At 39.5% G+C, this 16,492-nt stretch overlaps 1 protein-coding gene across 1 annotated transcript in view; it reads left to right on the top strand.

Moving 5' to 3' along the window:
* The window catches only part of NRXN3 (neurexin 3), a 1,496,747-nt gene that overhangs the window by 1,177,755 nt on the left and 302,500 nt on the right, over positions 1 to 16,492 (top strand). The gene's annotated exons all lie outside the window — the stretch shown is intronic.

The following is a 16,492-nucleotide window of genomic DNA, read 5'->3' on the forward strand; positions in this document are numbered from 1 at the left end:
CAGAGAACATCAAGGCCCAGCATAATTGGGCCATTTCCCTGTCATACTGGTTTGCTTCTGGATCTTCCTCCTCTGTAGGTTGCAGTGAGGTCAGTCATATGCTGTCAAATGGCAGAGAAAAGATTAAAATTACAGACATCCTAAAACTAAATACATACCACATGGGAGCTTCAGTTACAAAAGGGACTTCTCTTAATATACCTTAGATTAAGACATTGGCAATTTTTCTGCACCTGCTGGTAATCACTATAGCTTTGATTACAGCATGACAGGTACTTGATTTATATTGATCTCTTTTCATAAGTAGTAAGAGATAGAGAGGGTTTCCATTAACACAGTGTTTTCAATATTGTCTGATCATCAGGATCAACTCTGGGACTTGATAAAAATATGCCCCAAGCCACCCTGGTTGGTGTGTCTCAGTTGATCATGTGCTGGCCTGTGAACCAAAGAGTCACTGGTTCAATCCCAGTCAGGGCACATGCCTGGGTTGTGGGCCACGTCCCCAGTAGGGAGCACTCAAGAGGCAATCACACACTGATGTTTCTCTTCCTCTCTTTCTCCTTCCTTTCCCCCTCTCTCTAATAGTAAATAATAATTTTTTTTAAAAAAAAATGCCCTAGCCTACTGAACCAAAGGCTTCAACAGGTCTATGGAACTAGGTAGTTAACAAACACTCTTGGTTATCAGAAAGAACATTAGGCAAAGTCTGGGAAACTTGGTGCTACTAATACTCAGTGGATTGTTTATGTGTCTGTCTGATGTTTTCCTGTTGAGGCAATACCTGGGTCTCTTCCTATGATTACATTTAGATTAAAATGCTCAGGGTATCTCTCACATTGAATTTTCCCAGTGCCCACTACCTATACTATTCAAGCAAGAGATTCATGTGGAGTATTCTGTGGCAAAGAGTTCACTCTGTTTTTATTATTAAGCTGAATAAATGAGACCACCAGTACATCCTCCTCTTTGTCAATGTTATGAGAATGTACATTGACCTCATGACATTTGTCAACAAAGCTGCCTCACCAACTAAGCTTGGCCAACTGTACTTCAAACGTAGTTGAATGATTCATGTTGTAAAGTCTACTTTGATAGAATTTAAGGGTTATAAAAGTAGCAGACTTGTAAAATTTTACCAATGGAGGGACCATTGAGGGTCAACCATTACATCCTGATAGCAATAAAATGAAAGGAACAGAGGCCACTGAGGGACTTGCTAAAGTCAGACTAGAGGGAGAACAGGAACTAAATCTGATTCTGGGCTAATATTCTCTCCATAGCCTCATTCCCTGATTCCCACAACACATCAGCTTCCTCTCTGAGCCTCAGTTTCCTTTTTAGAGAAGAGCATTTTAGACTAGATTAGTGACTCTAAAACGTGTTCTCTGAAACCCTGGGTTCAGTGGAAGTGCCAGGGGTGCCAGAAGTGGTAAGAGTGGTAGTGAATAGGGAGGACAGACCAGAAGTTGGGGCTCATTCTTCACCTCATTCTTCTTTTATCTGGTTGGTTATTGAAACTGCATTCAGAATGTGTTTGGAAAAACCACTTTGATATATATTTTTTTTAAAGTTGTAAAGGCATAAGACTAGAGGGCAATTTTCAAATACGTATCCAATTGTAACATTAGGGGGTTTTAAGAAAAGAGTTCTGTGAGAGCAAGGATGCTGTGTTTCTTTGTCATTCCCCATAGGACCTGATTCTTGTGTATTCAGTAAATGCTACACATTGCCCAACTCCAAGTGTGGCTTGGTCAACTCCATGAACTGACACTTTGAAAGTAAGAGAGCATTAGGAATAAAAGCTATTTAGAGGTAGACTGTCTTCTTAAATCCTCTTTGAAGAGCCAAGCTGAAATGTCCATGATTTTCTCCTAAAATGGAAAGGAGACTTACTGCATAGGAAGTAGAATCACACATGCTCTCCTTTGCTTTCCTAACAGGTGCAGAGAGGGCAGACCCTCAGAGTAAAGTATCCCTTTTCTCATTTGAGTCTGTTTCACACTTAGGGGAACTATGATGATTTTTTTAGCATACTTAGAAAAATTAAAATGCTAAGAAAGAGACCCTTTGTCTATCTCTCTCTTGAAATCATCAATATTTAACATTAACCTAGGCTTTCTCTTTGTTCTATGGCATGCAGTTGGCCTGAGTTCTTTTCTATTTTGGTCAAGTGGAAGAGACCTGGCTGTGAGTCTGCCTACTTTCTCTTAACTTTGGTCTCCATCATTTTACCCCCAAACTGACTAGATCTTTGTTTTCCTACTCCATTAAGATAAATTTATTGCTTTTCAAACTTCTGCACACTGTCAGCATCTTTTTCACATATTCTCACTCAGCTTCCTTCACTGTAACCTCTCCCATGCTCATACTTCATATGTCACCAGATTTTAGACTGACTGGCTTGTGACATTTGTGACATAAAAGAATCAATCGGGTAAGAGCTGCTAAGCTGAATGGTGTCACTTCCTTCCACTTTGCCCACCAGTAATGACAAAAGAACCTGCTCAGCCAAGTGACATGACATTTGGGGGTTCTTGTGACCAAAGCTTATTTGTAGCTGAAGCTCTTCAGAATATAAGTGATTGAATTATCATTTGACAGCACATAAATTTCTTCTGTAATATTTGATGGTTACTTATTTCTCACTGATTTTTTTCTGTGTGTTTTACTACATCCAAATTAATGTTTCCTCTTTAGTTGACTTTGTTTCAAGTGTCTTGTTTCTAGATATTCATGGTAGGGTTATGAGTTTTCAAATGTAATAGATCCCAGTTTGCCTGTAAATTAATTGATAAAACCATTTGGAAACTAATCCTGAATCCTCACTGGCACAACATAAATAGGATCTACATGGCTTCTTAAAGCAAATTTAACTCTCTGGTCTTCTCTGTCTCTAAACTCCTTGACCCATTTTAACTCCTACGGACAGTGGTCTCGTTACTAGGGGAGCCAACCTTCACACTTCTTTGCCTCTTCATGTGCTATTCCTTGGCCAGAAACATTCTTCCCTTTACCTTTCACCTAGAAAATTTAGACTCATTCTTTAAGGCCTAGTAGAAATGTCATCTGGTTTGATATAACTTTCAGATGCCCATGAGCAAAGTCAGATGTTCTGCCTTCTGTTTTCTCACTGTACTGGACCGATATCCCTGCAGTGGTTCCCACCACTTTAGCCCATTCAAGGAGGCTAGAATGGGAGGTCTTTAAGAGGCAACAACACTTCATCCCTCTTTGAATTCTCAGTGCCTTACAGACTCCCTAGAACATACACACTCAGTCATTGTAGCTGAAAGTAGTGTCTGATTCATCAATTCACCTATTCCCAGCACCTGGGACTTCTCAAAGGGCTTGTGTTTGCTCCTCTTTTCTCAACTTTTCATTCAATCTATTAATAAAGACTTTTTTCTTCTGTGCGATCTGCTTTACTAGCTTGTTTCCCTCCAAGTCTATTCCTTTTGTAAAAATAAATCTATTTCCATAGATACCAGTCTATCTAATCTGGAATCTTGTTATTTCAGTTTTCGATTCTGCAATAGCTTCCTGGTGGATTTGTCTTCAGTGTGTTCCTACTACAATGCACCCTTCTTCCAGGTACCCAATCACTTATTTCAATCCACATATATATTGCATCCTCTCTTTGGGGAGATTCTGACACAGACACCGGCCTGCAGTGTCCATGGTGTTAAGGATGAGGTATGAGACAAATTCACATGGACTACTGAGTCCTGTGGAGAAAAAGGGATAGCTCAGCTACTCCCTCAAGGGGGGAGCACCTCAGACTGGCCTGGCGACTCTTTCAAGGGGAGAGCATGCCAACCCTGGCCTTGACAGGTTTTTATTGGGTTTCAGTTTGCACAGGAATATTGGTAAAGTTCATTAATCATTTTCAGGCAGTGAAGATCAAACAATAGATAGCATACAAAGAACTCTGAGAGCCTATTCTGAGTCAGGGTCTGTTAGCTAAAGGGCTACAAAACTTTGGGAAACAAACTCATTTCATGCTTGGACCTTTATCATTTAATTGAGAACATTCTTAGCAAGGCAGGTTTCACAGGATTTTACGTATTCTTTCTCAGGCTTGATCATTCTAGGGAATCCATGCTTTCCAGCACAGGACTGTGCTGCCCTCTGTCATTGTTTCAGCTTAAGTCAGACAGGGGAGGTAAGGCAGCCAAGAGATTAGGAGACTTCTTGCAGACAGAATGGGGACTCAGGCTATGTCAAAGCCGAGGGGCGAGGGTCCATCACCCCCTTTTGCTGTAGCCCCCCAAGTCCTTCCCTGGGGACTCCATGTGATTGTGCCTGTCTTAGGTCAATCTGCCCTTGAGGAATCTTACCCATCATTGGCTAACTGACCAAGCATTGGGGGCCAGTTATGGATGAAGTAAAAGGAGGAGAAGTGGTGCTCCTGCCAGGGAGATAAGCTTTATCTCCTTAGTGGCTTATGGTCCAAAGATCCCTCACTCAACCTTAGCCATGGAGGGGTTACAGCTTATGAAACCAGGCAGGGTGGTTCCCAACAAGATTCTGAATTAGAGTCCCTGCTAGATGAAGACCAAGCCTCTACTCTAAGCATTTAAGGCAAACTGGTCTCTTTCATTTCTATTCTCCTTACTTCTCAATGTGATTCATTTATCCATTATATTCATCCAAGCCAGACCATGTGGTAGTATCTCAATGACCTGCACTCATTTTTTCACAGTCTAAAAGAAGTCTTTGATTTACTTTGATACTGGACCATATCATTTCATCTATTCCAACCCAGGTTATGAATTTACCTCTCCCAAGAAGTCTACCAGGATTAATCCAGCCTGTGTAGTATTCTTTTATTACTCTGTATTACTATAGGGTAGGGTTTAGGACACTAGAATTTTTAGTTTGTTTTTTTTTTACTGGGATAATATCAGTTAATAAAATTATACAGGTTTAAGGGATATGATTCTATAATGCACCATCTTTATAGTCTGTTGTGTGTTCAACATCCCAGATCAAGTCTCGTTCTATTACCATTTATCCCCTCTTTTCACTTGCCTTCCCCTTACCCCCTTTCCCTTTCTTAGTACTTACAGATCACTTAATCTCCTTGTATCTAAGACTGGAATTTAAACAAAGATTATTACACGTTTAGCATGCTTCATGATGAAATATAAAGTGTTTCAAATTGAAAGTGATGGTTTATTTGGTTTACAAATCAGGGATTCTCAAGAGGGTATATAACCCACTTTTCTTCCCTCTTTCCCTGTAGGGTATTTCAGTATCTTTGGCATTTAAAAAGCATAAAGTAGAATTATCATCACTTTAATTTGTTTGTATTCATAATATTTAACTCACTTTGAAATATCAAATCGCATTAAAAGGAAGGTATGAAAAATGGGGAAGACTATTTCTACCATAACAAATAGACCTCCAAAATGCTAACTGCTCAAATATAAAATAAATTTCTCTCACCCACATATAAAGCACTGTGTGACTCCAGTACGCAAGGGTGGGAGTGCTGGACACCGCTCTACACTGTCATCCTGAAACCTTGTCAACAAAGATGCTCTCGTGTTCAGCATGTCTTCCAATGTCTTCTTGGTATCAAAATCTAGCTGTTGGAAGGGAAGAAAAACATGAGTACCTTCACATTGGAATGTAGGTGTTTATGGGCCAGACACGATAATCACTCACAATAATTCCATTTGCATTCCAATAGGTAAACTCAAGCATGTGGTCAACCCTAATTTCATTGGAAGTTGGGAAATGTAGTCTAGGTTATGCCCAGGAAGAAGAGGAAATGGTTGTATTGAAGAACTAATCATTTTTATGTATTACCTGGCATAGTTTTCAAAGTCATTTCTGGTTTGTACTTTGTCTTTCCTAATAAATTGTGAATGCTCTCTGAGAAGATGTGTCACTTTTTTATGCTCCACAGCAAGTAGTATAGAGAATAGAGATCCAGGCAGATTAGGCACTTAGTATGTGTATTAATTTTATATTGCTATGCAATAAAAAGAGGTCACAAGTTTGATGGCTTCAAACAATGCATGTTTGTTACCTCACAGTTTCTGTGGGGTGGGAGTGTGGGCATTGTGTAACTCGGTCCCCTGCAAGGTAACCGAGAAGGAAGTTGAGATATCTTGCAGGGCTGGCTTCTCCTCTAGAAGTTTGGCTGTGGAGGGTCTGCTTCCAGCCTCACTCAGGTTGTTGGCAGACTTCATATCCTTATGGCAGCTCAGTTCTTCAAAGAGCCAAGACCTCATTCAACTTGCTTCTTCAAAGCCACCAATAGACTCCCAGCAATTTTATATAACGTAAGATAGTTACAGGAGTGATATCCCACCACCTTTGCAACATTGCTTTATAAACCAATTACAGGCCCTGTCCATACTCAAGGAGAGAAGATGATACAAGCAAGTGCATACCAGAAAGCCTGCTTGCCATGGTAACCATCAGGGCCTGTCCACCACAGTCAGTGAATGAAAAAAAAAAAACAAGAGTCTTTCCATGCTAGCCAGTGAGCCACCACTTAATCTGAACTTACCTCTTCAGGTAAAACTGAAGAGCGTTATTAAAGATCTCAAGAAAAATGGCCCTCATTGGCCAAGAGCTAGTAATATTTTCAAAACAAGTGCTCAGGAACTATTTACTAAGCTTCACAAATAGCAACTCTAATTCAAGTGATCATCTTTAGAACTGAATGCAGAATAAAATGAGACCATCTTCAACCTGTTACAAACAATTCCCAATCTCATAATACCCCAAAGCCCTTACTGTATGGCATTTTGGAAACTTACTGTCATTTGGATTTTTTGTCTTTTCTTGTCCCCCTTTTCTCTACTCCTCCATCAAACTAAGTATTGATTTTTTTGTCTTCTTAGACATCCTCTTTGGCACTTTTCTTTCTGGTTCCTTGGAAGCACCCCATGGCATTCCTTCTAGGAGAAAGTCTGAGAGAAAGCACCAGCATGGAACTTTAATCTACATGTTTCATTTGCTTCAGAGAGGGTACCAATCACTCTTCCATTTCCAAACTTCTTCTACCAGGGTCTTCTCACAGCAGAAAATCTGAGAGGATCTGGGTTCCTTATTTATATGTCAGCTTTGGGAAGACACCCCCATATAGGCTTTGAAAATTCAGTAGTGACTTTTTGTGGTTAATTCTTCCAGGATGTCTACCAAATAGTCTCACAAATATAAAGGTTCAGGGACATCAAACTGAAAGATATAAAGGCTCTGATAGAGAGACTCACATTCTTGGAAAGGAAAAGTAATCTAGAGATATTTTCTTATTCTGTGAATAGCTACAAGTATAGGGACAATCATTCTTACAGTACTGAACTTTTAACACCAAAGCTACCCTAGAAGAAACAATGACACTGAATTATATACAGGGAAGAATAGAACAGACATCACTAGAATCAGTCTCTTTTCTTTACAAGGCGTTCAGTCTTAAATTGCCCATCTATCTTTCAGTTTCAAATGATTCTTTTATATTTGGTATGACTGCAAACTAATGAATTGATGAAAGCTACACAGAAAATATCTATACTATTTTATCTAAAATTATTCTAACCCTAGCTGGTGTGGTTTAGTAGACTGAGCTTTAGCCTGTTAACCAAAGGGCCACCAATTCAATTGCCAGTCAGAAAACATACCCAGGTTGCAGGCTAGGCCCCCAGTAGTGGGCATGCAAGAGGCAACCACATATTGATGTTTCCTTCCCTCTCTTTCTCCCTTCCTTCCCCTCTCTAAAATAAATAATAAAATCTTTAAAAAAAATACAATTATTCTAAGAGGAAAATAAACAAACAGAAGAAATTATTGAGTTAGAAAGTTCCCCTTGTACATGTTAGTAATATGGAGGCAAACCATTTCTCTGAATACAAATCCCCAAAATACCAGGAGAAGAAGGACAAGGAGAGGAACAGGGAAGGGAAGACAGAGAGTGATGGAGATTTTCGACTACTATAGGGGCCTTACCAAGTGATATCTAACTGTACAATACCTGTCATTTTCCAATGATCTTAATGAACACTGCCTCAATCCAAGCCCAAAACAAGCCTGGGAGGAACTTTGCATCACTGGATTTGTAAATTATGTCTTTGTTTGAGGGTAAAGGTCTGTTCCCATTTCATACCTCTGTCTCCATTCTCTAAAGAACAAGGCAGGCCAGCATGCAGATAGAACTATATAAAATAGAAAACTAATCACCTCTCTGTCTCTTGCAAGATTTGTGATGTTCTATTGGGATGTATGGTTCCATGCACATTCACCTTGATTCTGACTCACAGACTTATTTAACGTTTGTTTTGTCATGGAATTGGATGTCTTGGGGAGTAATTAAAAACTCTGGTTTCAAATTCTACTGGACTTGGGCTCTGCTACTTATGAACTGCATGACCTTGAATAAATCTCTCAAGATTTCCACATTCCAGTTTCTTAATCTGTTGAATAAAGATGAATACTACCTAGTTCATTTGGCTACCAACAAAAGTTAGTGAAGCAAGGTATGTGTGTGAAATATGCAATACTGTGCTTGGCACCTGATGTGCCTTTAATAAATGATAGCTATTGTCATTGGCAGTGTGGTCTTTATATTTTCTATCACCCTATGACTTCCAGTAACTATAGCCCTATGGACCTGTGGGGTTAACTTTTTAGAGTTGATTCCTGTCAGTTTCTTTATAAAATAATAACAACCCATTTTTCATGAAACACTATGTGTCATTCTAGCCAAAAGGGAGAAATTCCCAGCTCAGTGTTCCAACCCTTAGATCCATTGTTTGTTTGATTAAATTTTGAGAGAATGGAATTCTTTCTCTGAAGAGGTGGTCCAAAATCAAAATTAGGACAAAGATTGAACCTCTTTGCTACTGAATCAATAAACCACAAGTTTTAGAAAATAAAACAGAGAAACAACACCTTCCAAAAAGATAGAAGAAATCCCCAGTAAGACCTTTCATGTCACATCATTGGCTAGGGTTCTGCCATAGAGTCAACCATCCATCACCTGTTGTTAAGTGCGTAGTTCTCAGAGATGTGAAGGACACCAATCTACAACATGGTCTTCAGGAAACTGTCAATCACAGTTGCATTGACCAAATCAGAATAAGCACACCAATAGAAAACATAGGAGTATAAACCAAAGACTTCTTTTCCATTTGCCAAAAATGTTTTCAGAGGGTTCACTCAAAGGGTATATCTCCATCTAAGAGACTATGGTCAAAGTAGTCTCTTGAGACAGGGGATTTAGTTAGGGACAATTGGGATTAGTTGAATTTGAGTCACTGGCTAAAAAATCAAGTGGAGATACACTGTATGCTGTTGGAAATGGGCACTCAAGTGAGAGATCAGAAAGGCGTAGACACATGTAGAGTTTCAGTACAGTTGAAAGCAAGGAACTTGATGGTCTCTTGAAAAGCATGCATGTAGAGGACATTGTAAGGAATTAAACACAGCTAGGGAAGATTTACCAGCAAAGATAACAAGAAAAGAACACCTTGCCCCTTCCCGATACACTGCAGCCTTCCTGCATGGTAGGAACATGTGTGTTCTTTGAAGAACACAGAAGAGAGCATACCTGGCTGGAAAAAGCCAGCGTTAGGACTGAGAAATAAACAGAATGGATTTTCTGACCAGTTATATCAAGAACTAACTAAGAGGGTGGGATTGAGAGATATATTTACATCCTTGAACTACCCAAAATCTGATTTCTCACGGGCATTGACTCTGCTTAGAGCATTTTACCATTAATCTCTGAGGGACGTCTCTAAACAGTTTCCTGCCAATATATATCCCTGAGGCCTTTTGGGAAATAAGAGCCTTTCCAGCTTAGCTATGTCTCAAGGCTGCCTGGCATCCGGGAGGAAGCTGAGAGTAATTAAAAACAACTCTCAGCTCAGGCAGGAGAGCACTCTCCTTGCCTCACGTGTTCCCCTCACATGCTCTGCTCCACAGTGAGACCTCAGGAATGGAGCAACAGATGGATTATAATGTCTGATCTGCTCAATCCTGAGTTGGTCACAAAAGAATGTTAACAACTGGAGAGCATTTGGTTCTAGGTTCTGGAAGGATTCTTAATTATTCTATTAAAAAGGAAGGAGTAAGAAAAGAAGGAAAGACAGAGGCAAGCAGAGAACCCCACCCCAGTTCTACTGTAGAAAGAGTCATTTGATTGCTTTACCTTCCTTGGCAGACTGAGAGATTCCATCTGAAACAGCACAAGTAAAACAAAGTGTCCAGATGAGGGATGTGAAATTTGTATTGAAGCTTTATTTGCCCAGCACATCTCCTAGGAAAATATTACTGGAAGAGCTGCTGGAAACATAAACAGAAGCCAAGGAGCATTCCTTCCTCAAAGGGCAGCATCTGACTCTCCAGTGCACACAGAAGAGTGAGGAAAGGGCCTCATATACAGGGTCTGGTAGAAGTAACAGCTGCTTGAGTGTGGTTGGTAGGGTGCAATAATCTATAGTTTTAATTCAACCATTTCACTTGAAATCTCATATGGTGTGCTTGAGTGTGATATTGGTATGTTACAGAATTGCATGCTTACGGTTTTGTACTAAATGATTTTGTAATAAAAAGGGGTGTTATTTGTGATGGACCCTGTATGATGGAATATTACTCAGCCATAAGAAAAGAGGCAACACTGCCATTTGCAACAACATGGATGGATCTTGAGAATATCATGCTAAGCAAAGTGTCAGACAGAAAAAGCTAAGAACCATATGATTTCACTAATATGTGGGATAGAAAACTGAAATTGACAGACACAGGCAACAATATGGTGGTTACCAGAGGGAAGAGGGGTGGGGGCCAGTAAAGGGTGAAAGGAGTCAAATATATGGTGACAGAATATTTTCCTCTGGGTGGTGGTCACATAATGCAATATGCAGATGATGTATCATAGAATTATACACTTGGAACCCATATAATATTATTAACCAATGCCACTCTAATAAGGTTCATTAAAACAATAAAAAGACAAGTCCAATAAAACGAAATGAGAAATTACTCCAAAAAGAAAAGAGTGAGATTTGTTCCTAGCCCCAGTTGAGTCCGAGTTGCTTCTCCTCGTGTTCTACGTGCTTTAAAAACAAAAAAGGATTGGCTCTCCAAATGCGCTCCCCACCCCTGGCTGTCTCAGGTTACTGACAACAGCAGACTGTAGCTCTCTCTCAGTATCTGGGGTGGGAGGTTGGTTTCAGGACCTTCCACTCTCATAACAAAATGCATGAATGCTTAAGTCCCTCATAATAAGTTCCATAGTAGTTGCGCATAACATATCTACATCCTCCCATATAATTTAAATTATCTCTAGATTACCCAATACAATATAAAAGCTAAGAAATAGATTTCATTATTCATCTGTACATGTTCAGTACTGATGCAGCTATTATAGGCTTAATTGCATACTACACAACAGGAGCAAAGTAGCATTTTTTTTTTAGTATTTTTGATGCACAGTTAGTTGGAGTTTTGGATGTGGAACCTGTGGGTGGGGAAGGCTGGCTGTATTTGTTGTTGACTGTAGTGGTGGTTCAAAACTGGTCAGCATAGGTTTCCTTCCTATTAAGCAACTGTTTTGCCGATTAATTCCAAGCAGTACCTCCCATTTCTATCTGAGCATTGTTCTTCCTTAGTCTTTGCAAATGTATTCTTATTTAGTAGTTCAACTCCATCAACCAAAAAATGAATTGACTTGTGCCTAAGGACTGTTGTGCCCTGATGCAAATCCTACTTTCCCTCTTCCTCCAGTCCTCTTTTGTCTCAACTGGATGACCTTCCTAAGTTCAGAGAAATTATTAAAAAATTATTAATATAATATTTTTACTTCATGAAATCTTTGAGAATGGGATCCAAAGGAGAGCTCTGTAATAGTTTTATCTGTTATAACAAACACTAAAACTATTAGTTGGTAAGAGAGTGGGCTCTAGAGTCTCAGAGGGGAAATTATGCCACCTGAGGGTAATTTTCCCAATATGTCCAAGCTCCTGTGTCCTTATAAAATGGGGATAATTGTAGGACATACCCCAGATGACTATGATGAGGGGATGATGCATATAAAGCTCACCGTACCATTCCAGGCATAGAATAAGCCCTCTGTTAAATGCTTACTGCCATAAGCATGGAGCTAGGATATAATAGTGGAAGTGGGAGGTCAGGTCAGTGTTTAAACCTCAGTTCAAAAGCAGTAACATTTCTCTTTATAATTCTTACAATGGGCACTTATCTCAGATATGAACAATGCCATTCATGGTAAAGTTTATTTACTTCCAGATTGGCAAATGGGCCAAACAAGTCAAGTCCACATTAGTGGGAACACACATCGGTGGTAACAGGGGTACCACATTGAATGGTATGTTCCATGTCTATTCTGGTGCTCATATATGTTCTCCCCAATTCTTCTTTATTCACCACCAATTTATGCCTCCATTTGATCCACATCTGTCTTTTTTAGAATGGAAGTATCCATAGATTAAAAATTATACCTGTGCAATTTATTCTGTGTGGCATGGGACCTATGTACTTCTCCAAAAATGTTTTATGCAAATCTGTGATGATCTAGTGAAACATAAAGATACACTTAAAACCTTAGCAAAAGGAAGAGGGATGCTAAGATATATGATTTTGCAGCTAAATTATTAACATGGGATGAAGCTGGATTAACACAGGAGAAAGAGTAAAATGAATAACATAGGTCTGGATTTGCTGGATAACCAGGTTACAACCCCCTAAGACCAGTGTATGTGGAAGAAAAGCCAGTGAATCATTAGTCATTCATATACTGAATTTTTCTGAGGTCTTCAAAACACTGGAAAGTTATTTTTCTGCAGTCTGATACTTTTCCTGAAATATGATGTGTTTCTTGATTCCTGTGATGATGGATGATGGAATGGATCTTTCAGACATTTTTCTTTTCTTTCTTTTTTTTTTTTTTTGTATTTAGGTATAAGAAATCCTGTCTTGTATTATCAAAAGAGTCGGTGGTGATTTCATGACAGGAAAACAGATTTTCTGACTCTACAACGTTTCACTATCCACTAAACCACCCTTTGCTGCGTGGCACCAAGGGAAAGCAATTGTTCATTGAGGGAGGAAATAATCTGTCCTTAGCACTGGAGGCTGCACACGGTGGTGAATAAAAGACAAAGCAGTTCTTCAATATGAATGACACATTCCATTAAGACAAGTGGATCCAAATGAACTAATTTCATTCAATAGTACTTTTACATTATGTAGCTATATGGGCTTGGATACAAATTGTAATGTCAGTCTGTCAGGAGAGTGGACTGCCGTGCATAATTACAAGTTCTTGTTCAGCACTTCAGGAACTAATCAGAGCAAGGATGAGAATCTGTAATTTGCGAATGTGCAAAGATAGAGGTTACTGTGGCACTAATGGCTCTGCTGATAACATTCTTGCTGCCAAATCATAGGACTGTGGGTGCAAATTCAACAAAATCATTTGACCTCCCAGCTTGTCATTTGATTATAAGAAATCCTTCCTGTTAGCAGCACCCAGGGACATTGCTAAATTTAATGTGTTCAATAGCATAAAATGTTATTTTGCCAATAAATTAATATTTGCATTCCAAGGGACTGTATACAATCATAAAGGGATTAAATAAAGCAAACTAATATATAAAAATATAACATAAATATACAATATATCCCACCAGGAAACCTGTTTCCAAACAACCATTTACTTTGTGGGACTGAATCAGGAAAGATTAAGTGAAGGATTAATAGAAGGAAAACACACACACACGTGTGTGTGTGTGTGTATATATATATATATATATATATATATATATGTATGAAACATATATATTTTATTTTTTATTCTATTTTATTTTCCCCCTCCAATATTTCTCCTTTAAATTTCAAATGCTTATTATTTTCTCCAACAATTTTACCCAGTTCCGTTCTTGTGTAAGTAGAGAAATCAAGAAGCATTTCAGAATGAACTAGTGGCTTAAAATTTAAGCCTCTCTCTGACAGGTTCTAGAGCTTTACTGTTCCATCAGTTCACGGCTGAAACTAGTTCATGGCCCCTGTCATTTTGCTCAACTGAGGACTGCAAAAACAACATTATTGCTCTCTGCTTCCCTCCTCCCATTATTATCTGATTATGAGCTGCAGCAGATGTTCCTCAGAAAAATAAATACTTAAAACATTTCTATTAGTTTCTTTGACAATAAGAATCCTTGAAGCCTGAGCTTATCTCTTATGTAGAAACAGATGTACTATGTTGGAGTCTCATTGACCATTCTGTTAATGTGTCCATTTTGGTCAATTCTAATTATAAAGAATTACAAATTATTATGTGCAGCACAACTTTGAAGCTGAGTGGCTTTGCCTTGGGTGCTGAGGCTAGAACCATGGTTCACCCAATATAGGGTCATTGTTAGGAGACTCAGCTTAATAGAAGCTGCAGATAGACTGGGTCCCGCTGCTCCCTCCTGATGAACAGAAGAGAGGTCTCATTTTGTGTGCACAAGTCAAGTGACTGCTTCTCTTCAGAAAGTTTGAAATGCTGCCTTTTCTCTCAGAGTCTGTCTAGGGGGCAACTTGCTAGAATGCAAAGCCCGGGTGCTCTTCATTCATATATTTGCAGGTTTAAATCTTAGTTCTGCAGCTGACTCATTGCAGACTTCAGGGAGAAGCATTTAACTGCTTTGTTTCTTTGTTCACAAAGGAAGAGAGGTGATGAGGTCCCAGGCAGGGCACTCTGAGGACTGAGGAGGCAGATGTTCAAGCCCTGGCTGTTACTGGCTAGGCTCCTTGGGAAGCAGACTCTGAATTTAGCATGCACGGTGTGTGTTCAGGAGTCTCCTTGAGATGGATGCCTGTGGAAGAGAGAGGAAGGAAGTGGAATGGGGCCCAGGGAGAAGGTGAGCTGTCTCAGACACCACAGCAGCCTCAGCCAACCACTTAAGATGTTCTGGCAAAAGGAGTTAGGCTAGCCCTTTGGAATTGTTCCAAGTTGGGCTGAGAAGGCCAGATTTTCATGCAGTTACAAGTCACTGGACGTGGGCTATTCCTGAAAGTGGGGTGACTGTGGTTAAGAAGGGTCACTATAAATGAGGATAACTTTAAAGAGAGTGACAGCCATAGGCCACTGCTGACAGCATTTCCAGGGGTCGGGACAAGAAAGCTTTCATTGAAAGAAGATCATAGTGCCTACACAGTCCCTGGTTTCCTATACGTGCTTACGATCTGGCCCGCCCATTCTGTTTCCCATTCTCCTGCTCCTCCTCCTTTTTCTTTTCCTGCTTCTCTTCCTCCTTTCTCTCCTCCTCCTCACCATTCTCTCCTCCTTCTTTCTCTTGTTTTGGGTTTGTTCTACTTTTAGAATTAAATTAAATCTGTATATAACAAGAATCTAACCTTTTTCCCTTTCAGAGTGCCTTGAGCTATTTCAAGTATGGGAGAAAAAAAACAGGGTCCTTTTTCGATTAAGGAATAATGACACTTTGGCAGATAAGTGGGCACTGATTCTCTGGGAAAACTGTGGCAGGATGCAGTAGCATTATTTAGCTTGTCATAAAATACATATGCTATCTAAAGAGGCTTCCTTCTTCCCTTATGGAAGATTGGCGTGTTTAAAAAAGGGCAACAACCTCAAAACACACTTGGACAAAGAAGTGCTTGGCTAAGAGTAAAGGTGGACCAACAGAAAGAGTGCCTTTTGTGATTGTGACCTTTTAAGCTAAACTGCCCCAAGAGAAATACTTATTTAAATTTAAAGACATCTCAGAGCTTGCATGAGCCCAAAAGGCCTCTGGCTCTTTTCCTCTAGGGTACTACAAAGCTTAGGGTTTTGCAGATCAGTTAACTCCTTAGTGTGCCATCTAATGAAGGTTGATTTCCAGGAGGAGCCCAAGTCAGCTGGCCTGTCCCAGTTGGCACAAAGACAACCAAGAGTACTAGAGTCAGAGCAAATGTCAGTGAGTCCCTGCCTCTGGCTTACAGCCCAGTTAATGCTGCTTCAATCACGGTCCTGAGCAGATTGGAAGTAGATACTGGACTCAGGTACTCTCCACACACATGAGAGTTTGCAAATATGATTTAGAGATCCAATTGCTATTGCCTACTCAACTCAAGGAGTGCTTAGAGAGCTTCAAGATATGAGACACTGGATGGATAGATGCATTTTTATTTTAGGGAGTGTTGAATTTTTATAATTGTTTCATGTATTGCTATGGGAGATTTCTAGTTTTTAATTCAACTAGTTTTTTACATTTTGAATAGATAATAATATAGTTGCAAATGCAAAAAAAAAAAAAAAAAAAAGAAAAGAAAAACAATGCTCCCTCCCACTCTGTTCCTTAGCTGCTCAAGAAATCAACCACTTACTGGTTTTGTGCACTTTCAGTTTATTTATGTCTATATGAGTGCAAGCAAATGCAAGCATATGTTCTCATTGCATCACCTTTTAATTAAGTTGCATACTGTATAGATGGCTCTTCATCTTGTTTTTCTCATTTATATATCTCAG

Source organism: Artibeus jamaicensis, unplaced genomic scaffold (assembly GCF_021234435.1).
Source record: "Artibeus jamaicensis isolate MK-2021 breed Jamaican fruit bat unplaced genomic scaffold, CSHL_Jam_final contig_851, whole genome shotgun sequence".
In the NCBI taxonomy this organism is placed as follows: Eukaryota; Metazoa; Chordata; class Mammalia; order Chiroptera; family Phyllostomidae; genus Artibeus; species Artibeus jamaicensis.